Source organism: Sus scrofa, chromosome 6, assembly GCF_054392235.1.
Source record: "Sus scrofa isolate SSC_HxYL_T2T_F1_AM1 chromosome 6, Sscrofa_HxYL_maternal_Yorkshire_Landrace_v2.0, whole genome shotgun sequence".
NCBI lineage: Eukaryota > Metazoa > Chordata > Mammalia > Artiodactyla > Suidae > Sus > Sus scrofa.
The window spans coordinates 88451489-88471574 of record NC_139388.1 but is presented as its reverse complement, the minus strand read 5'-3'; positions in this window follow the sequence as shown (position 1 = coordinate 88471574).

The following is a 20086-nucleotide window of genomic DNA, read 5'->3' as shown; positions in this document are numbered from 1 at the left end:
GGAAGGAGGAAGAAAGGAAGGAAGAAAAGAAAGAAAGAAAAAGAAAAAGAAACAGAGGGCGTTGAGTTTTGTCAAAAGCTTTTTCTGCATCTATTGGGGGATCATATGGTTTTCATTCTTCAGTTTGTTTTTTTTTTTTTGTTTGTTTTTTTTTTTTTTTTGCCTTTTTGTCTTTTTGTCTTTTGCTGTTGTTGTTGTTGTTATTGCTATTTCTTGGGCCGCTCCCGCGGCATATGGAGGTTTCCAGGCTAGGGGTCGAATCGGAGCTGTAGCCACCGGCCTACGCCAGAGCCACAGCAACTCGGGATCCGAGCCGCGTCTGCAACCTACACCACAGCTCACGGCAACGCCGGATCCTTAACCCACTGAGCAAGGGCAGGGACCGAACCCGCAACCTCATGGTTCCTAGTCGGATTCGTTAACCACTGCGCCACGACGGGAACTCCTCTTCAGTTTGTTAATGTGGCGTATCACATGATTGATTTGCAGATATTAAAAAATCCTTCAATCCCTGGGATAAATCCCACTTGATCATGGTGTACAATCCTTTTAATGTATTGCTGGATCCAGTTTGCTAGTGTTTTGTTGAGGATTTTTGCTTCCCATGTTCGTCAGCGATATTGGCCTTTATTTTCTTTTTTTGTGTGGTATTGTTGGTTTTGGTATCAAGGTGATGGTGGCCTCAAAGAATGAGTTTGGGATTGTGCCTTCCTCTGCAATTTTTTGGAATAGTTTCAGAAGGATAGGTGTTAACTCTTCTCTAAATTTTTTTTTTTTTTTTTGTCTTTTGTCTCTTTTGTTGTTGTTGTTGTTGTTGTTGCTATTTCTTGGGCCGCTCCCGCGGCATATGGAGGTTCCCAGGCTAGGGGTTGAATCAGAGCTGTAGCCACCGGCCTACGCCAGAGCCACAGCAACGCGGGATCCGAGCCGCGTCTGCAACCTACACCACAGCTCACGGCAACGCCGGATCGTTAACCCACTGAGCAAGGGCAGGGACCGAACCCGCAACCTCATGGTTCCTAGTCGGATTCGTTAACCACTGCGCCACGACGGGAACTCCAACTTCTCTAAATTTTTGATAGAATTCACCTGTGAAGTCATTTGATCCTGGAATTTTGTTTGTTGGAAGTTTTTAAATCACAGTTTCAATTTTAGTGCTTGTGATTGGTCTATTCATCTCTTCTATTTCATCTTGGTTTAGTCTTAGAAGATTGCACTTTTCTAAAAATTTGTCCATTTTTTCTAGGTTGTCCACTTTATTGGTATATAGTTGCTTGTAGTAGTCTATTATGATCTTTGTATTTCTGTGATGTCCGTTGTAACTTCTCCTTTTTCATTTCTAATTTTATTGATTTGAGTCCCCCCTCTTTTTTTCTTGATGAGTCTGGCTAAGGGTTTATCAATTTTGCTGATCTTTTCAAAGAACCAGCTTTTAGTTTAATTGATCTTTTTTATGGTTTTCTTGGTTTCTATTTCATTGATTTCTGCTCTGTATCTAGGCTTGCCAGGTATAGGGACCCCTTCTAGGCAAAGTGATCCAAACTGTTCTCTCCTGCTCAAGGGCTATCACTCATATAACCTGTTTTAAATGAAACAAACCCTGTTATCACAGCTGATTAACCAATGGCTAAGACATAAGCCAAAGGCAACTACATACAGGTTAGTCAAAGGCAACTACATATAGGTTAGCCAACTGCTAAGGCAGTAGCAGTAGTTTAGCATTCAAAAGCAGTACTCAATACTAAGTATGGCAAATCAACCCAATCAAATTCTCTCTTTAGGGACACATGCCAGGTGAACAAAGAGAAGGCAAATAACTCAAGCCCAAGATGTTAAGATTTTAGCAACTGTGTGGTAAGTATAGAAAATGAATTATTTGTGAAGTTTTCAGTTGTTATCCAAAGAGTGAACCCAGGAGTTCCCATCGTGGCTCAGTGGTTAACGAATCCAACTAAGAACCATAAGGTTTCGAGTTCGATCCCTGGCCTTGCTCAGTGGGTTTAGGATCCCGTGTTGCCGTGAGCTGTGGTGTAGGTCAAAGACGAGGCTCAGATCCCTCATTGCTGTGGCTCTGGCGTAGGCTGGTGGCTACAGCTCCAATTAGATCCCTAGCCTGGGAACCTCCATATGCTGTAGGAGCAGCCCTAGAAAAGGCAAAAAGACAAAATAAATAAATAAATAAATAAATAAATAAATAAATAAATAAATAAACAAAACAAACAAACAAACAAAAAAAACCCCAGAGTGAACCCAAATACCTCTTGAAGACAAACTCACTCTGTTAGGAACTCATGCATAGCACATTGAGGCCAAAGTCACTTATACTATAATTTTATGAAGCATTCTCCAAGAATAAAGGAGTTTTCAAAGGGAAGCAAAATCATTCCATCAGACTGAATCATTATATCAATAAAAAAATTAATAAATTGTCTTTTGTCCCAACGTGGGGAAAATGAACAGAAGCTAGAATATTAACCCAACAAGACCTCTAAACTGTCTAAATTTTCATCCGTCCTCAGGCCTTACCACCCCTTCCTGCCCTGCACTCAGCTAACAAATTGCCTTTATGCCTCTGGGACAAAATAGGTAATCAGATAAGAACTTTCTCATCCTCTCACCACCAAATCCACCAACCTACCTACATCAGCACCCACATTCTCTATCTTCTCTCCTGTAACAAAGGGAGGAATGTTCCTGTTCCTATTAAAGGCCAATCATCCCATTTAGGCTTTGTATCCCATTCCCTCTAGCCTAGTCATAGACTTTGCTCCTGAAATTTTCCTCAATCTCTCTTGCATCATCAACTCCCTCCCTTTCCATTGTTAATATGTAGAAATGCAGTTGATTTCTGTGTATCAATTTTGTATCCTGTAACTACTAAATTCATTGATGAATTTGAACTCTAACAGTTTTCTGGTAGTGTCTTTAGGCTTTTCTAGGTGTAGTATCATGATACCTGCAAACAGTGATAGCTTTACTTCTTCCTTTCCAATGTGGATTCCTTTTATTTCTTTTTCTTCTCTGATTGCCATGGCTAGGACTTCCAAAACTATGTTGAATGGTAGTGGCGAGCATGGACATCCTTTCCACCCCCCTGATTTTAGCAGGAATTCTTTCAGCTTTTCACCATTCAGAAGGAAGGAAGGAACGAACGAACGAAGGAAGGAATGAAGGAAGGGAAGGAAGGAAGGAGGAAGAAAGGAAGGAAAGAAAGAAAGAGGAAAGAAAAAGAAACAGAGGGCGTTGGATTTTGTCAAAAGCTTTTTCTGCATCTATTGGGGGATCATATGGTTTTCATTCTTCAGTTCTTTCATTCTTTCATTCTTCAGTTAATGTGGCGTATCACATGATTGATTTGCAGATATTGAAAAATCCTTCGATCCCTGTCTTATTTTGGCTCAACAATTCTTCTGAATAATTTTACCCTACAGATATATTGCCACACATGTGAAAAGACCTATATATAAAATTGCAGCTTTGTTTGTAAGAGCAAAAGACTGAAAACAACCTAAGAATCACTAGGGTATTAAATAAATTAATTAAATAAATAAATTATAACAATCCAACCATAAATAGAGAAAGCAGAAGACTTTCTCGTACACCTATGTGGAACAGTCTCCAAATATGTTGATAAGTAGAAAAGCAAGGGGCAGAAACAGTGTGCACAGTCAGCTACCATTTGTGTATTTGTTTAAAAGGAGGGAAAGTGGACAAATATATACATTCTTAGATATATATATATATGTCCTTCTGATATTTCCAGAAGGATTCATAAGAGACTGGAAACACTGGACTGAGGGAGGAAAACCCTGGACTGGGGGAAAGGTGTGGGAATGAGACTTTTCACTGTATATCCTTTTGTACCTTTACAGTTTTGTACCATGTAATCTATTCAAACATTTGCTTCTATTAAAATTTTTTCAAGTTTTCCCTGACCTACCACCCCCTCCCAGCTATCATCCTAATTCTTTACAGAACCACTCAAAGGGGTTTGCCTGTATTTGCTGTTTATACTTTCTCATCTTTAGCCTCTCTTCAATCCGTTCAAACCTAGGCTTTGTCCCCAGCATTCTACTGAAACTCCCTTATGCAGGTCATTACAACCTTCATCTAGACCGTCATCTTAGCCTCTTAATGGTACTCAACACTGTTGACTACTCTCTGCTTCAAGTAATTTTTTTTCTTGGCTTCTAGGACACTTCATCCGCCTAGTTTTCTTTTTCGCTTCCTTGGCCACCCCTCAAATTTGGTCAGATCCTGTTCTTCCTCTAATTAATTTCTAAAGATTGGGTGCTGTCTTTGGCTTTTTTTTTTTTTTTTTGCTTTTTAGGGCCCAAACTGCAGCATATGGAAGTTCCCTGGCTATGGGTTGAATCAGAGCTGCAGCTGCCAGCCTCTGCCATAGCAACTAGAGATCTGAGTTGTGTCTGCGACCTACAGCACAGCTCATAGCAATGGCAGATCCTTTACCCACTAAGCAAGGCCAGGGATCAAACCTGTATCCTCACAGATACTAGTTGGGTTTGTTAACCACTGAGTCACAACGGGAACTCCCTCCATGCACTTCTTAGGTCTACAGCTTCCTAGCATGAGGCATCATCAACTTTCTTGTGTGGTACTCATTTTGTTGCTATTATTGGTGATTTAACATTTCTACCTCCTCAAATACAGTGTGAGCCTCTCAAAAACAGGAACTACATCTTAGTTATTTTTGTAGTCTGTTATAATACAGTGCTTGGTATGTTATAGCTGCTTAATAAATGTTTGTTAAATGAATAAATAAATGATTGGAGTAATTAATAGTGAATGGTGACAAGTAAACCATAACTCAGGTAGCTAACAGCATCCATATCCATTGCCTCCTGACAGTTCTTTGCAATTCTTTGCTGGAAAGGCCACATCTTTATAAAATTTCATGTAGTAGCCACCAGTTAGTTAGGTTTTCTATCCAGCAGCCTATCTTCTGGGAACTGCTTTGCCCACCTCTCATTACATAAAATTCATGTGATAATGGTGGTGGGCCCTTGGTACCATTTTTGTATACCAAAAGATACCATAAACTAAATCAAATGGAAGAAAAATCCTTGTAGACAAAGGGTTAATAATATTAAAAAAACTTCTAAAAATTAATAACAAAACAATAAACAATCCAGCAGGGAAAAAGACCCTGGGCAAAGGATAAGAACAAGCAATTTATGAAAGATGAAATATGTGGAGTTCTCATAGTGGCACAGTGGAAACAAATCCAACTAGGAACCAAGAGGTTTTGGCTTTGATCCCTGGCTTCGCTAAGTGAGTTAAGGATCTGGCATTGCCTTGAGCTGTGGTGTAGGTCACTGACCAGTTCGGATCTGGCGTTGCTATGGCTGTGGCATAGGCCGGCAGCTGCAGCTCTGATTCAACCCCTAGCCTGGGAACCTCCATATGCTGTGAGTGCAGCCATAAAAAAAGCAAAAAAAGAGAAAGATGAAATACAAATGTTCAAAAAAACAGAAGATACTCAATTTTAGCAGTAGTCAGGGAGGAAAAACCTGAGAAGATGGGATTAAGATTGCAGAATAGAAGGACTAGAGCTCACCTTCTTTCATAAAAACAACAAAATTACAACCAAATGCTGAACAACCTTCAACTAAATGGACTTTCAAAAAGATATCCTACTTAAGGTTCCTGTCATGGAGCAGCAGAAATGAATCCAGCTAGAAATCAGGAGGTTGCAGGTTGATCCCTGGCCTCACTCAGTGGGTTAAGGATCTGGCGTTGCCATGAGCTGTTGTGAAGGTCTCAGATGCAGCTCAGATCTGGTGTTGCTGTGGCTCCGCCATAGGCCGGCAGCTGTAGCTCTGATTAGACCCCTAACCTGGGAACCTCCATATGCCTTGAGTGTGGCCTAAAAAGCAAAAAAAAAAAAAAAAAAAAAAAAAAAAAAAAAAAAAAAAAAAGATATGCTACTCCAGAAGACAAAGAAGAGGCACATCAAGATATAGGAGGGGAAATTATGAGATATAAGCAACCCCATACCTGTCAGGTGGGAAGCCTACAGACTGGAAAGTAACTGTATCACAGAGACACACCTATAAGTGTGAGAGTTCTGAGCTCTATGTCAGGTCCCCACACCTGAGGAACCAGCATTGGGAGAAAGAGCCCCCAGAGCATCTGACATTGAAGGCCAGTGGGGGTGGGCACAGGAGCTCCATGGGACTGGGGGAAACAGAGACCCCCATTCTTGAAAGGTGCACACAGACTTTCATGTGCATTGAGCTCCAGGGCAAATCAGAGCTTCCATAGGAATCTGGGTCAGACCTGACTGCAGTTCTTGGAGGATCTCCTGGGAAAACAGGGGGTGACTGTGGCTCATTGTGGGGGAAGGACACTGGAGGCAAAGCAGCGTGTGTTCCTCTAGAGGTGGCCATTTTGGGAAAACCTGGCCCCATCCATTAGCTCTGAGAAGCCCCAGGCCAAATAATCTAGGTGGGATCACAGTCCCATCCATCAGTAAACAGGCTGCCTAAAGACCTCCAGGCACACAGCCACCTCTAATCTCACCCAGAGACAAAGCCCCTCCCACCAGGGGAATAGGAAACAGCCCCACCTACCAGTGGCAGGCACCCTCCTATCAGGAAGCCTACAGCAAGCCCCTGTACCAACTTCAGCCACAAGGGGAGCAGACATCAGAAGTAAGAGAGGCTGCAATTCTATTGTCTGCAAAAAGGAGACCACACCAAAAACCTATAAAAATGAAAAGGCAGGAGTTCCCGTCATGGTGCAGTGGTTAACGAATCCGACTAGGAACCATGAGGTTGATGGGTTCGGTCCCTGCCCTTGCTCAGTGGGTTAACGATCCGGCGTTGCCGTGAGCTGTGGTGTAGGTTGCAGACGCGACTCAGATCCCACGTTGCTGTGGCTCTGGTGTAGGCCGGTGGCTACAGCTCCAACTCGACCCCTAGCCTGGGAACCTCCATATGCCGAGGGAGCAGCCCTAGAAAAGGCAAAAAGACCAAAAAAAAAAAAAAAATGCAAAGGCAGAGAACTATAATTCAGATAAGGGAGCAAGAAAAAACCCCAGAAAAAGAGCTAAGTGATCTGGAGATTATCAGCCTCCAGGAAAAAGACTTTAGACTGATGATGTTGAAGATGATGCAAGACATTGGAAATAAACCAGAGGCAAAGGTTGATAATTTACATCAAACATTGAGCAAAGAAACACAAGATTTAAAACTTAAGCAAGCAGAGATGCAAAATACAATAACTGAAATAAAAAATTCATTAGAAGCAACCAATAGCAGAACACAGGAGTTAGAAGAATGAATAAGTGAGGTGGAATTTCCACAGACTAGTGGAAATCACTGATGCAGAACCAGAAAAGAAAAAAAAAGATTGAAAAGAAATTAAGACAGTCTAAGAGAACTCTGGGACAATATTAAATGCACCAACATCCATATTATAGGGGTGCCAGAAAAAGAAGAGAGAGAGAAAGGGACAGAAAAAATATTCGATGAGATAATAGCTGAAAACTGCCCTAACATGGGAAAGGAACTACTCACTCAAATCCAGGAAGCACAATGAGTACCATATAAAATAAACCCAGGGAGGAACACCCCAAGACACATATTAATCAAACGGACCAAAATTAAAAACAAAGAGAAAATATTGAAAGCAGCTAGGGAAAAGAAACAAATAACATACAAGGGAACCCCAAAAGGTTATCAGCAGATTTTTCAGTAGAAACTCTGTAGGCCAGAAGGGAGTGGCATGATATACTTAACGTATTAAAAGGAAAAAACCTCCAACCAAGATTACTTTACCCAGCAAGGCTGTCATTCAGATTTGAAAGCGAAATCAAAAGCTTTACAGATAAGCAAAATCTAAGAGAATTCAGCAACACTAAAACAGCTTTACAACAAATACTAAAGGAACTTCTCTAGGCAGAAAAGAAAAGGCCACAACTAGAAAAAAAAATACTACAAATGACAAGGCTCACCAGTAAAGGTATATGTACAGTAAAGGTAAGAAATCATCCATGCACAAATATGCTACCAAAATCAGAAATCGTGAGGAGTGTACAAATGCAGGACACTGGAGATGCACTTTCAATTAAGAGGCCAACAACTTAAAACAATCTCCTATATATATATATATGGAGTCCTACATCGAAACTTCAGGGTAACTGCAAACCAAAAATCTACAATTGATACACACACAAATAAGAAAAATCGACTCAAATACAACACTAAAGAAGAAGGGAAGAAAAAAGAGCCACAAAAACAAATCCAAAACAGTTAATAAAATGGCAGTAAGAACGTACATATCAATAATTACCTTAAATGTAAATGGACTAAATGCCCCAACCAAAAGACATAAACTGGCTGAATGGATACAAAAACAAGATCCATATATATGCTGTCTTCAAGAGACCCACTTCACTTCTAAGGACACATACAAAGTAAAAATGAGGGGATGGAAGAAAACATTCCATACAAACAGGAATCAAAAGAAAGCTGGAGTAGCAATATTCATATTAGACAAAATAGACCTTGAAATAAAGAATATTATAAGAGATAAGGAAGGTCACTACATAATGATCAAAGGATCAATCCAAGAAGAAGATATGACAATTGTAAATATATATGTACCCAACATAGGATCACCTCAATATGTAAGGCAACTGCCAACAACCTTAAAAGGAGAAATTGGCAATAACACAATAATAGTGGGGGACTTTAACACCCCACTTACAGCAATGGACACATCATACAGACAGAAAATCAACAAGGAAACACAGGCCCTGAACAAAGCATTATACCAGATGGACTTAATAGATATTTACAGGACATTCCATCCAAAGAATACACCTTCTTCTCAAGTGCACACAGAGCATTCTCTAGGATTGATCACATTCTGGGCCACAATATAACAAACCCACAGCTAACATCATTCTGAATGGTGAAAAGCTGAAAGAATTCCTGCTAAAATCAGGGGGGTGGAAAGGATGTCCATGCTCGCCACTACCATTCAACATAGTTTTGAAAGTCCTAGCCATGGCAATCAGAGAAGAAAAAGAAATAAAAGGAATCCACATTGGAAAGGAAGAAGTAAGCTATCACTGTTTGCAGATGACATGATACTATACTTAGAAAAATCCTAAAGACACTACCATAAAACTGTTAGGGCTCATCAATGAATTTGGCAAAGTCACAGGAAACAAAATTGATACACAGAAATCGACTGCATTTCTATGTACTAACAATGAAAGATCAGAAAGAGACATTAGGGAAACAACCTCATTTACCATCACATCAAAAATAATAAAATACTTTGGAATAAATCTACCTAAAGAGACAAAAGCCCTGTACTCTGAAAACTGTAAGACGTTGATGAAAGAAACCAAAGATGACGCAAACAGGTGGAAAGACATACCATGCTCTTGGATTGGAAGAATCAATATTATCAAAATGACTATACTACCCAAGGCAATCTACAGATCCAATGCAATCCCTATCAAATTACCAAGGACATTTTTCACAGAACTAGAACAAAATCTCTCAAAGTTTGCTTGGAAGCACAAAAGACCCAGAATAGCCAAAGCCATCCTGAGAAAGAAAAATGGAGCTGGAGGTATCAGGCTCTCTGACTTCAGACTATACTACAAAGCAACAGTCATCAAAACCATATGGTACTGGCATGAAGACAGAAATATAGATCAGTGGGACAGGATAGAAAGCCCAGAATTGAACCCACACACCTACAGCCAACTAATCTATGACAAAGGAGGCAAGAATATACAATAGAAAAAAGACAGCCCCTTCAATAAGTGGTGCTGGGAAAACTGGACAGCCACATGTAAAAGAATGAAATTAGAACACCTACACCATACACAAAAAAAACCTCAAAATGGATTAAAGACCTAGATATAAGACCAGATACTATAGGAGTTCTCGTCGTGGCTCAGTGGTTAACAAATCCGACTAGGAACCATGAGGTTTCGGGTTTGATCCCTGGCCTCACTCAATGGGTTAAGGATCCAGCATTGCCGTGACCTGTGGTGTAGGTCGCAGACGTGGCTTGGACCCTGTGTTGCTGTGGCTCTGGCGTAGGCTGGTGGCTACAGCTTGCATTCGACCCCTATCTAGCCTGGGAACTTCCATATGCCACGGGAGCAGCCCAAGAAAATGGCAAAAAGACAAAAAAACCCAAAAAATACCAGATACTATAAAACTCTTAGAGGAAAACATAGGCCAAACACTCTCCAACAAAAACCACAGCAACATCTTCTCAGATCTACCTCTTAGAGTAATGAAAATAAAAACAAAAATAAACAAATGGGATTTAATTTAACTTAAAAGTCTGCACAGCAAAGGAAACCCTAAACAAATGAAAAGACAACCCACAGAATGGGAGAAAATCTTTGCAAATGAAGCAACTGACAAGGGATTAATCTCCAAAATTTATAAACACCTCATACTGCTCAATACCATAAAAACAAACAAGCCCATCAAAAAATGGGCAGAAGATCTAAACAGACAATTCTCCAAAGAAGACATACAGATGGCTAAAAACAAATGAAAAGATGCTCAACATCACTAATTTTTAGAGAAATGCAAATCAAAACCACTATGAGGTACCACCTTATACCAGCCAGAATGGCCATCATCAAAAAGTCTACAAACAATAAGTGCTGGAGAGGGTGTAGAGAAAAAGGAACCCTATTACACTGTTGGTGGGATTGTAATTTGGTGCAGCCGCTGTGGAAAACAGTATGGAGTTTCCTCAGAAAACTAAAAATAGAATTACTATTTGATCTAGCAATCCCACTCCTGGGCATTTATCCAGAGAAAACCATAATTTGAAAATATATATGTACTCCAATGTTCATTGCAGCACTCTATACAATAGCCAAGACAAGGAAACAACCTAAATGTCCATCAAAAAAGAGTGGATCAAGAAGATGTGGTACATATACACAATGGAATATTACTCAGCCATTAAAAGGAATGAAATACTGGAATTTTTAGCAAAATGAATGGGCCTAGAAATTAACATGCTAGGTGAAGTCAGTCAGACAGTGAGACACCATCATATGCTATCACATGCGGAATCTAAAGAAAGGACACAGTGAAATTCTTTGCAGAACAGATACTGACTCACAGACTTTAAAAAACTCATGGTTTTCAAATGAGACAGGTTTGGGGGTGGGGAGATGAGCTAGGGGTTTGGGATGCAGATGCTATAAAATTTGATTGTGATGATCAGTGTACAACTATAAATGTAATAAAATTCATTGAGTAATTTTTAAAAAGAAATTAAAACCTAAGGACAACCAATCACAGATGGCCAACTAAGCTCTAAGCCAAGTTCTAAACTATAGCCAATAAACAGATTCCTTTCTTTGCTTCTGTACATTTTTTCTAGAAGTCTTTCCACAGCTCTGGTTGGTGGAGAGCCCCTACCCCTTTCCAGTTTGGTGCTGCCCAACCCAAATTAAGTTTTGTTCAAATAAACTCAAAACTTGTTAAAAAAAAAAAAAGAGTAGTCAGGGAAATACAAAATAGATTTATTTTAATCATGGTAAAATATACAAAACATTGGAGTTCCTGTTGTGGCATAATAGGATCAGTGGCTATTTTTTACCCTGTTATAATGTCCTTTGATGGAAAAAGTTTTTAAATTTCGATGGGATTTGGAGTTCCTGTTGTGGCTCAGCGGTAACAAACAAAACTAGTATCCATGCAGATGTAGGTTCAATCCCTAGCCTGGCATAGTGGGTTAAGGATCCAGCTGCAGAGTAGGTTGAAACTGCGGCTCAGATCTGATTCCTGGCACAGGGACTCCATACGCTGCAGGGTTGGAAAAAAATAAAAAAGAAAGAAAGGAAAGAAAAGAAAAAAAGCCTGTCTTGTAGGCCCACTGTGGCTCACCAGGTTGAGAACCCAACTAGTATTTATGAAGATGCAGGTTCAATCCCTGGCCTCACTCAGTAAGGGTATGGAGTTGCCGCAAGCTTTGCCATAGGTCACAGATGTGGCTTGGATCTGGCATTGCTGTGGCTGTGCAAGAATTGCGAATTGTGGCTCAGCTGCAGCTCCAATTCAACACCTAGAATAGGAAATTTCATATGCCATGGGTGTGGCTGTAAAAAAAAAATAAAGAAAAAAAAGTAACATATCTTTTTAAAATTTTTGGCCACACCTATGGCATGTGGAAGCTCCCAGGCCAGGAACTCGTACCACAGCAGTGATTGGAGCTGCTGCATATTTGTGCCAGATCCTTAAAATGCCGAGCCACAGAAGAACTCTGAATAATGGCAAAGTGAGTTGGGGGTTTTTTGGGTTTTTTGGTTTTTTGTTTGTTTGTTTGTTTGTTTTGCTTTTCAGGGCCACACCTGTGGCATATGGAAGTTCCCAGGCTAGGGGTCAAATCGGAGCTACAGCTGCCAGCCTACACCACAGCCACAGCAATACGGGATCCGAGTGGCATCTGTGACCTACACCACAGCTAATGGCAATGCTGGATCCTTAACCCTCTGAGCAAGGCCAGGGATTGAACCAGCACCCTCATGGATCCTAGTCGGGTGGGCTAACTGCTGAGCCATGAAGGGAACTCCAAAGTGAGTTGTTTTGTCTTATTTTTGTGGCTAGTCTTGCAAATGGCATATGGAAGTTCCCAGGCAAGAGATGAAATCAAGTGGCAGTGGTGACCTATGGATCTTTTAACTCAGTGTGCCCACCCAGGGATCAAACCCACACCTCTGCAGTGACCCAAGCTGCTGCAGTTGGATTCTTAACCCTCTATGCCACAGTAGGAACTCCAATATTTCCCTCTCTCTCTCTCTCTCTCTTTTTTTTTTTTTTTTTTCATTTTTGGCCTCCCCATGACACATGGAGTACCTGGGCCAGGGATCAGATCCAAGCCGCAATCAGGACCCAAGCTGCAGGTGCGCAATGCTGGATCCTTAAACTTCTGTGCTGGGCCAGGGATCAAACCTGTGTCGCAGCACTCCCAAGATGCTTTAGATCCCGTTGAGCCACAGCAGGAACTCCTCCAATATATCCTTTTAATGGGATCTTTTCTATAGAAATAAAAGCACCAGTACATACGCATATGTGTACAAAGGTATTGACTGTTGCATTATTTGTAGTGGGAAGAGGCTGAATTGAAAATAGGCAAGTAGCTTTCTCTCCATGCATCTTTCTTTCTCTGGGGTCACATGTTTTCTCATGTCTCTTTCTCTCTGTATTTCTTTCTGAACTTGCAGTTGGACCAACAAGGTCACCAGACTTGAATTTCTCTGATCCTACAAATTTCAGTGCTTACCACTATCTCAGTCTAGAGTTTCTATTTTGTTCACTTACAGATCTATATTTTTTAATGACACTTTTTAGAGTCTCTGATTCTCTGCCAAATTCTTCAAGTTTAAATTTTATCTCCTGGAACATAGTAAACAGAGTTGTTTTATAGTCTGTGTCCAGTCATTATAACATCAGGGTCCCTGTGGGTCTGTTTATATTATGTGTTATTTCTCTCCTTCCTCATGGTGTCTTGTCTCCTCATGTGCCTGGTTATCTTTGTGTTGGACACTGTATTTAAAAAAAAAAAAAATATATATATATATAAATAGTGTCAGGCCAAGGATGATAATATTTTCCTCTACAGAGGATTTTTATTTGTGCTTGCCACTAGCAATTAGTGTTAATTAATTAATTAATTTTTGTCTTTTTGTCTTTTCAGGGGCACACCACGGCATATGGAAGTTCCCAGGCTAGGGGTCCAATTGGAGCTGTAGCCGCCGGCCTATGCCACAGCCACAAGCAACATCAGATCCGTGCCATGTCTGCGACCTACACCACAACTCATGGCAATGCTGGATCCTTAACTTTCCAAGAAAGACTAGGGATTGAACCCGCATCCTCATGGATGCTAGTCAGGTCTGCTAACTGCTGAGCCACGACGGGAACTCCAATTAGTGTTAATTTAATACAAGTTCAAGGCTTGATATTTTCCCGGGTTCTTTAGATGATATGAAATCAGCCTACAATCTGTATAAGCGTTAGTTTACTTCTAGTGCTCCCTTATGCCTACAGTGCAGTGTTTTAAATTTGTGAGCCAAAGCAGAGGGTGATATATCAGGTTACCCTTATATGGCTCCTAGACTCCAACTTTTGTCCCCATAAACTCACAAGGCTGCCAAAAATACAGCTTAGCATCCCAGTCACTTTTTTTTTAAATTTTTTTTTTTTGGTCTTTTTTTTTAGGGCCACACCTGAAGCATAGGAGGTTCCCAGGCTAGGGGTCCAATCAGAGCTGTAGTTGCCAGCACACGCCACAGCCACAGCAACATGGGATCCGTGCCTTATCTGTGGCCTTCACCACAGCTCACGGCAATGCTGGATCCTTAACCTACCAAGCAAGGCTAGGGAGTGAACCCAAGTCCTCATGGATGCTAGTCACGTTCATTAACTGCTGAGCCCCAATTACTTCAGAATCAGTAAATGTCTCCAAACAAAAGCATATGAGTGCCAGGCTCATCACTCCAAATTCCTTGCCTATCCATAATCTTGGTTGAGTGATTCCTCACTGTCTTGTCATTTTATTGCTTCTAGAAGATGCTTTTTAGGTTTTATCCAGTTTGTTTAGCTGTCTTCAGTAGAAGGATTCACTTGAACTATATAATCTACCATTACTAACAAAGAAATCTATTCAGTTTACTTTATTCCTGAAATAGAAATTTTAACTAGCTCCAGTTAAGGGCCAATTCCTAGTCATGTGGCCAGAGGTATGGGGTCATTCAATATATAGAGCAGTCAATATATATTATCCTTGAGAGGGGGCAGATTCCTAAGAAGAGGATGTGAGCAAAGGAGAAACGACTGGCATCTCTAATATACCTAATTACTTGCTGTTCTCTTAATATACCCTCTTATGCTCTATTCCTGTGCTTTTTCTTTTCTTTTTTTTTTTTTTTTGTCTCTTTGTCTTTTTTGTTGTTGTTGCTATTTCTTGGGCCGCTCCCGCGGCATATGGAGGTTCCCAGGCTAGGGGTTGAATCGGAGCTGTAGCCACAGGCCTACGCCAGAGCCACAGCAACGCGGGATCCGAGCCGCGTCTGCAACCTACACCACAGCTCACGGCAACGCCGGATCGTTAACCCACTGAGCAAGGGCAGGGACCGAACCCGCAACCTCATGGTTCCTAGTCGGATTCGTTAACCACTGTGCCATGACGGGAACTCCTCCTGTGCTTTTTCATATGCTATTTCGTCAGCCGGGATTTCATCCCCTCCTGATCAGTAGGCAAACTACCATTTCTCTTCAAATACTGTTACCTCACCTCAAAAATGAACAAACAGGAGTTCCCTTGTGCCACATGTGGAAGTTCCCAGGCCTGGGATCCAACCTGAGCCACAGCAGTGACAATACTGGATCCTTAATCTGCTGAGCCAACAGGGAACTCCATAAAATAAAAATTTTAAGTATGTATGTATATACTTCTAAAGTATTGTTATATACATACATATATGTAATAAATAAGACAATATTGTTAACAATTGATAAATCTATTTATTTATTTATTTGTCTTTTTAGGGCTGCACCCGGCAACACCAGATCCTTAACCCACTGAGCGAGGCCAGGGATCAAGCCTGCAACCTTGTGGTTCCTAGTCGGATTTGTTCCCACTGCGCCACAACGAGAACTCCAACGATTGATAAATTTAGGTGAAATGTATGTGGCATGGACACTGCACTATTCTTTCCATTTTTATGTAGAATTGAAATTTGTAAAAAAAAAAATATAGAAGTTTGCAAAAAAAGAATAAAAAAGGACTTCTGTAGCTAAGGAATTTCAAAAAAGAGACTTATTGGCCACAGTGTTGTCAGTTCTTAAAAGTAGCATCCATGGGTAGAAGGACCATAATTTCAGAAAACTTCTTGGACATCTCAAATCAAAACCAGCAAAAATTGGTGCCTTATACGTCTCATCCACCCTTTGAGATCAAAGGGCTATGAAAACTATCTAATGATTCTGAATAGCAGAGCTGCAAGCTCCATATCTTATAAACTGGGAGGGCAAGGAAAAGGTAGAGTGGCCAATTTAAGTAAAACCAGAAAGAACCTAGAAGGTAAACTTATTTTGATCTTCCCTTTCTTCAGACTTATGATCACTGGCATCACTAATAATTCCACCTGCACATATGTGTTCCTCCACATCCTGCCTTTATGCAGCTAAGTACGGAGATCATTAACTTGGATAGTGCTAATATGACTAAAGCCCTGTGAACAGGAAACAAACCCAAGTTAATAGTTTTTGTTTTGTTTCGTTTTGCTTTTTAGGGCCAAAACCGAGACACATGGAGGTTCCTAGGCTAGGGGTCAAATCGGAGTTACAGCTGCCGGCCAACAGCACAGCCACAGCAACTCTGGATCCTTAACCCACTGAGCGAGGCCAGGGATCAAACCCAAAACCTCCTGGTTCCTAGTCAGATTCATTTCCCCTGTGCCACAATGGGAATTCTTCACACTTTAATAGTTTTTTGAAATAATGCAAGTATTGGAGTTCCCATTGTGGCTCAGCAGAAACGTACCCAATTAGTATCCATGAAGATGTGGGTCCAATCTGTGGCCTCGATTAGTGGGTTAAGGATCCTGTGTTGCCATGAGCTGTGGTGTAGATTGGAGACGAGGTCGGATCTGGCATTGCTGTGGCTGTAGTGTAGGCCGGCAGCTGTAGCTCCAATTTGACCACTAGCCTGGCAACTTCCATATTCCACAGGTGCAGCCCTAAAAAGCAACAAAAATAAAATAAAATAATGCAACAGTTGCATCCACAGCATGCAGAGGTTCCCAGGCCAGGGATCCAGCTTGAGCCACGGCAGTAACTATGTCAAACCTATAACTGCTAGGCCACCAAGGAACTCCCAGTGCAAGTATTATACGAAAATTCAAAGATCTAGTTAAACTGTTTGCTCTCAACGTTGAAAGTTAAATGAAAATAATTTTTACGAGGAAATCAGGAAAATAAATACTGTGGAAATTGAGGATAATGTGGACTCACCAGCTCAATTCTGTAAGGTATATGACCGAATGGTATCTGTACAAGTGACAAATTGCAAGATAAATCAATAAAAGTGAAGAATAATCTTTGAAGAGATTTTTTATTTATTTTTTTAATACTTATTTTATTTTTATTTTTTGTTTTTCTGTCTTTTCTAGGGCCGCACCCCCGGCATATGGAGGTTCCCAGGCTAAGGGTCGAATCAGAGCTATAGCCTCTGGCCTACGCCAGAGCCACAGCAACGCTGGATCCTTAACCCACTGAGCAAGGCCAGGGATCGAACCGACAACCTCATGGTTCCTAGTCGGATTCGTTAACCACTGCGCCACGACGGGAACTCCCCTGAAGAGACTTTTTAATTGCAAAGATGTTGACCTGTACTCACATGCATTGCTTTTTTTTTTTATTACTCAAATGAATTTATTGCATTGCTAATTTAAAGAGAGAACTAAGCAGCTGTCTTTCTGGATCTTAATGATAATCAATAATTTCAATTTAATATTCCTCTCATTCATTCAAATATTTTTGAGCACTTGCTATGTGTAAGACACTGGGTTGGTGGGAAGTAGTTATTGAAAATACAAAAAAAAAGAAAAATACAAAGGAGAGGAGTTCCCTTGTGCTGCATCATGTTAAGGATACAGTGTTGTCACTGCAGTGGCTCAGGTAGCTGCTGTGGCATGGGATCGACCCCTGGCCTGGGAACTTCCACATGCCTCAAGGGTGGCCAAAAATAAATAGAAATTTTAAAAAAAGAAAAGAAAAAGAAAAAACAAAGGGGAAAATGAGCTCCTAACTTCAAGGTATATATGAATACATATTTTTAAATTTCATTTATTTATTTATTAAAAAATTTTTTTTTGCCACACCATGACATGCAGAAGTTCCCAGGCCAGGGATCAAACCTGCACCGCAGTAGTGACCCAAGTCACAGCAGTAACAAAGCTGGATCCTTTAATTGCTAGGCCACCAGGGAACTCCTCTGAATGTATATTTTTAAATTGATATAGTTCACAAACCATAAAATTTGCCATTTAAATTTAAAGTATATAATTCAGTGGGGTTTTGTTTGTTTGTTTTTTTAGGGCTTTTTAGGGCTACAGCCTTGGCTTATGGAGGTTCCCAGGAATCCGAGCTATAGCTGCCAGCCTATACCATAGCCACGGCAACACCAGATCCGAGCTGCATCTGAGATCCTATACCACAGCTCACAGCAATGCTGGATCCTTAACCCATTGAGCAAGACCAAGGATGGAAACTGCATCCTCATGGATACTAGTCAGATTCATTTCCGCTGAGCTGTGGTGGGAACTCCGAATTCAGTGGTTTTGAGTATATTCAGAAAGTTATGAAAGAATCACCATTATCTAATTCCGGAACATTTTAATCATGCCCAAAAGAAACCTTGTACCTATTAGCAACCATGCCCTATTTCTCCCTCCCCCTAGCCTCTGGCCAGTATTCTACTTTCTGTCTCTATGGTTTTGCTTCTTTTGGACATTTCATATTAATAGAATCATACAATATGTAGCCTTTTGTGACTTCTTACACTTAGCATAATGTTTTCAAATTGTATCCATGTTGTAGCAAGTACCAGTACTGCACTCTTTTTTTATTTCTGAATAGTATTCCACTGTATGGATATACCACATTGTGTTTATCCATTCACTAGCTGACAGACACTTAGGTTCTTTCTACTTTTTGGCTATTATGAATTGATATTATGAACATTTGTATACAAGTTTTTGTGTGAAGAAAGTTCATACAGAATGATTACTTAACATACTGTTATGTATTAATTAATACAGAAGTAATAGAATATGATAAGCATCATATAGTAGATTTTTACTGGTTTTGGCTGACCAGTATCTATTCCTCCTTCCTCTTAGAAAAAGTACCCATATTCTCTTATGTATAATCACATTGGAAGCTTCCAAGGAAGCCGATTTAACACTCAACACCAAGATAGACCCTATTTGGCTTAAGCACAGCACATCCTGTCTCCATGGGCATTGGTCAGCGATTGGCAAGTGATCTAAATTCAGGCCAGTGAGATATGAAAAGACTTTTGCTGGGGTTTCTGGGAAAGATGCTTTCTTGCTATTCTGAAGTAGCTTCCGTGAGAGAAGTTCTCTTCCAATGAGAGTGAGGGAAACACATGCAGCCCTCCTAGAAGCTGCTGCAGCCATATGGAGATCATGAAGGAGGAAACTTTGGAAAACCAAATAGTTTAGAAGAAATGGAAAGAAACCAAGTCTTTAATAACATCACTGAGCCTCAACACTGAGGACCAAGCTTTGAGTTTTTAGTTAACTAGTAAATTCCCTTAATTAAGCCAGATTGAGATGAATTTTCTATTGCTTACAATCAAAAGATTTCATCAGAATACTAAGAGAAACTAAATTTTTATAGTGCTTTTATTTTTCTTATTTTTATTTTATTTTTTGGCTTTTCTAGGGCTGCACCTACTGCATATGGAGGTTCCCAGGCTAGGGGTCCAATCTGAGCTGTAGCCACCAGCCTACGCCACAACCACAGCAACAAGGGATCCCAGCCATGTCTGCGACCTACACCACAGCTCACGGGCAACGCCGGATCCCCAAACCACTGAGCGAGGCCAGGGATTGAACCCACAACCTCATGGTTCCTAGTCGGATTCGTTAACTGCTGAGACACAATGGGAACTCCTACAGTGCTTTTAGAGTGTAGCTTCAAGCTATGTGAATTCAGTGGTGAGCACACTGGCTATTGCCCGTAGAAGTCCTGAAAGGTTTCATGTATAAAGCAACATTCAAATTACAATTTGCAGGAGTTCCCGTTGTGGCTCAGTGGTTAATGAATCTGACTAGAAACCATGAGGTTTTGGGTTCAATCTCTGGCCTTGGTCAGTGGGTTAAGGATCTGGCATTGCTGGGAGCTGTGGTGTAGGTCTCAGACTTGGCTCAGATTCCCTGTTGCTGTGGCTGTGGTGTAGGCCAGCACCTGCAGCTCAGATTGGACCCCTAGTCTGGGAACCTCCATATGCCATGGCTTCAGCCCTAGAA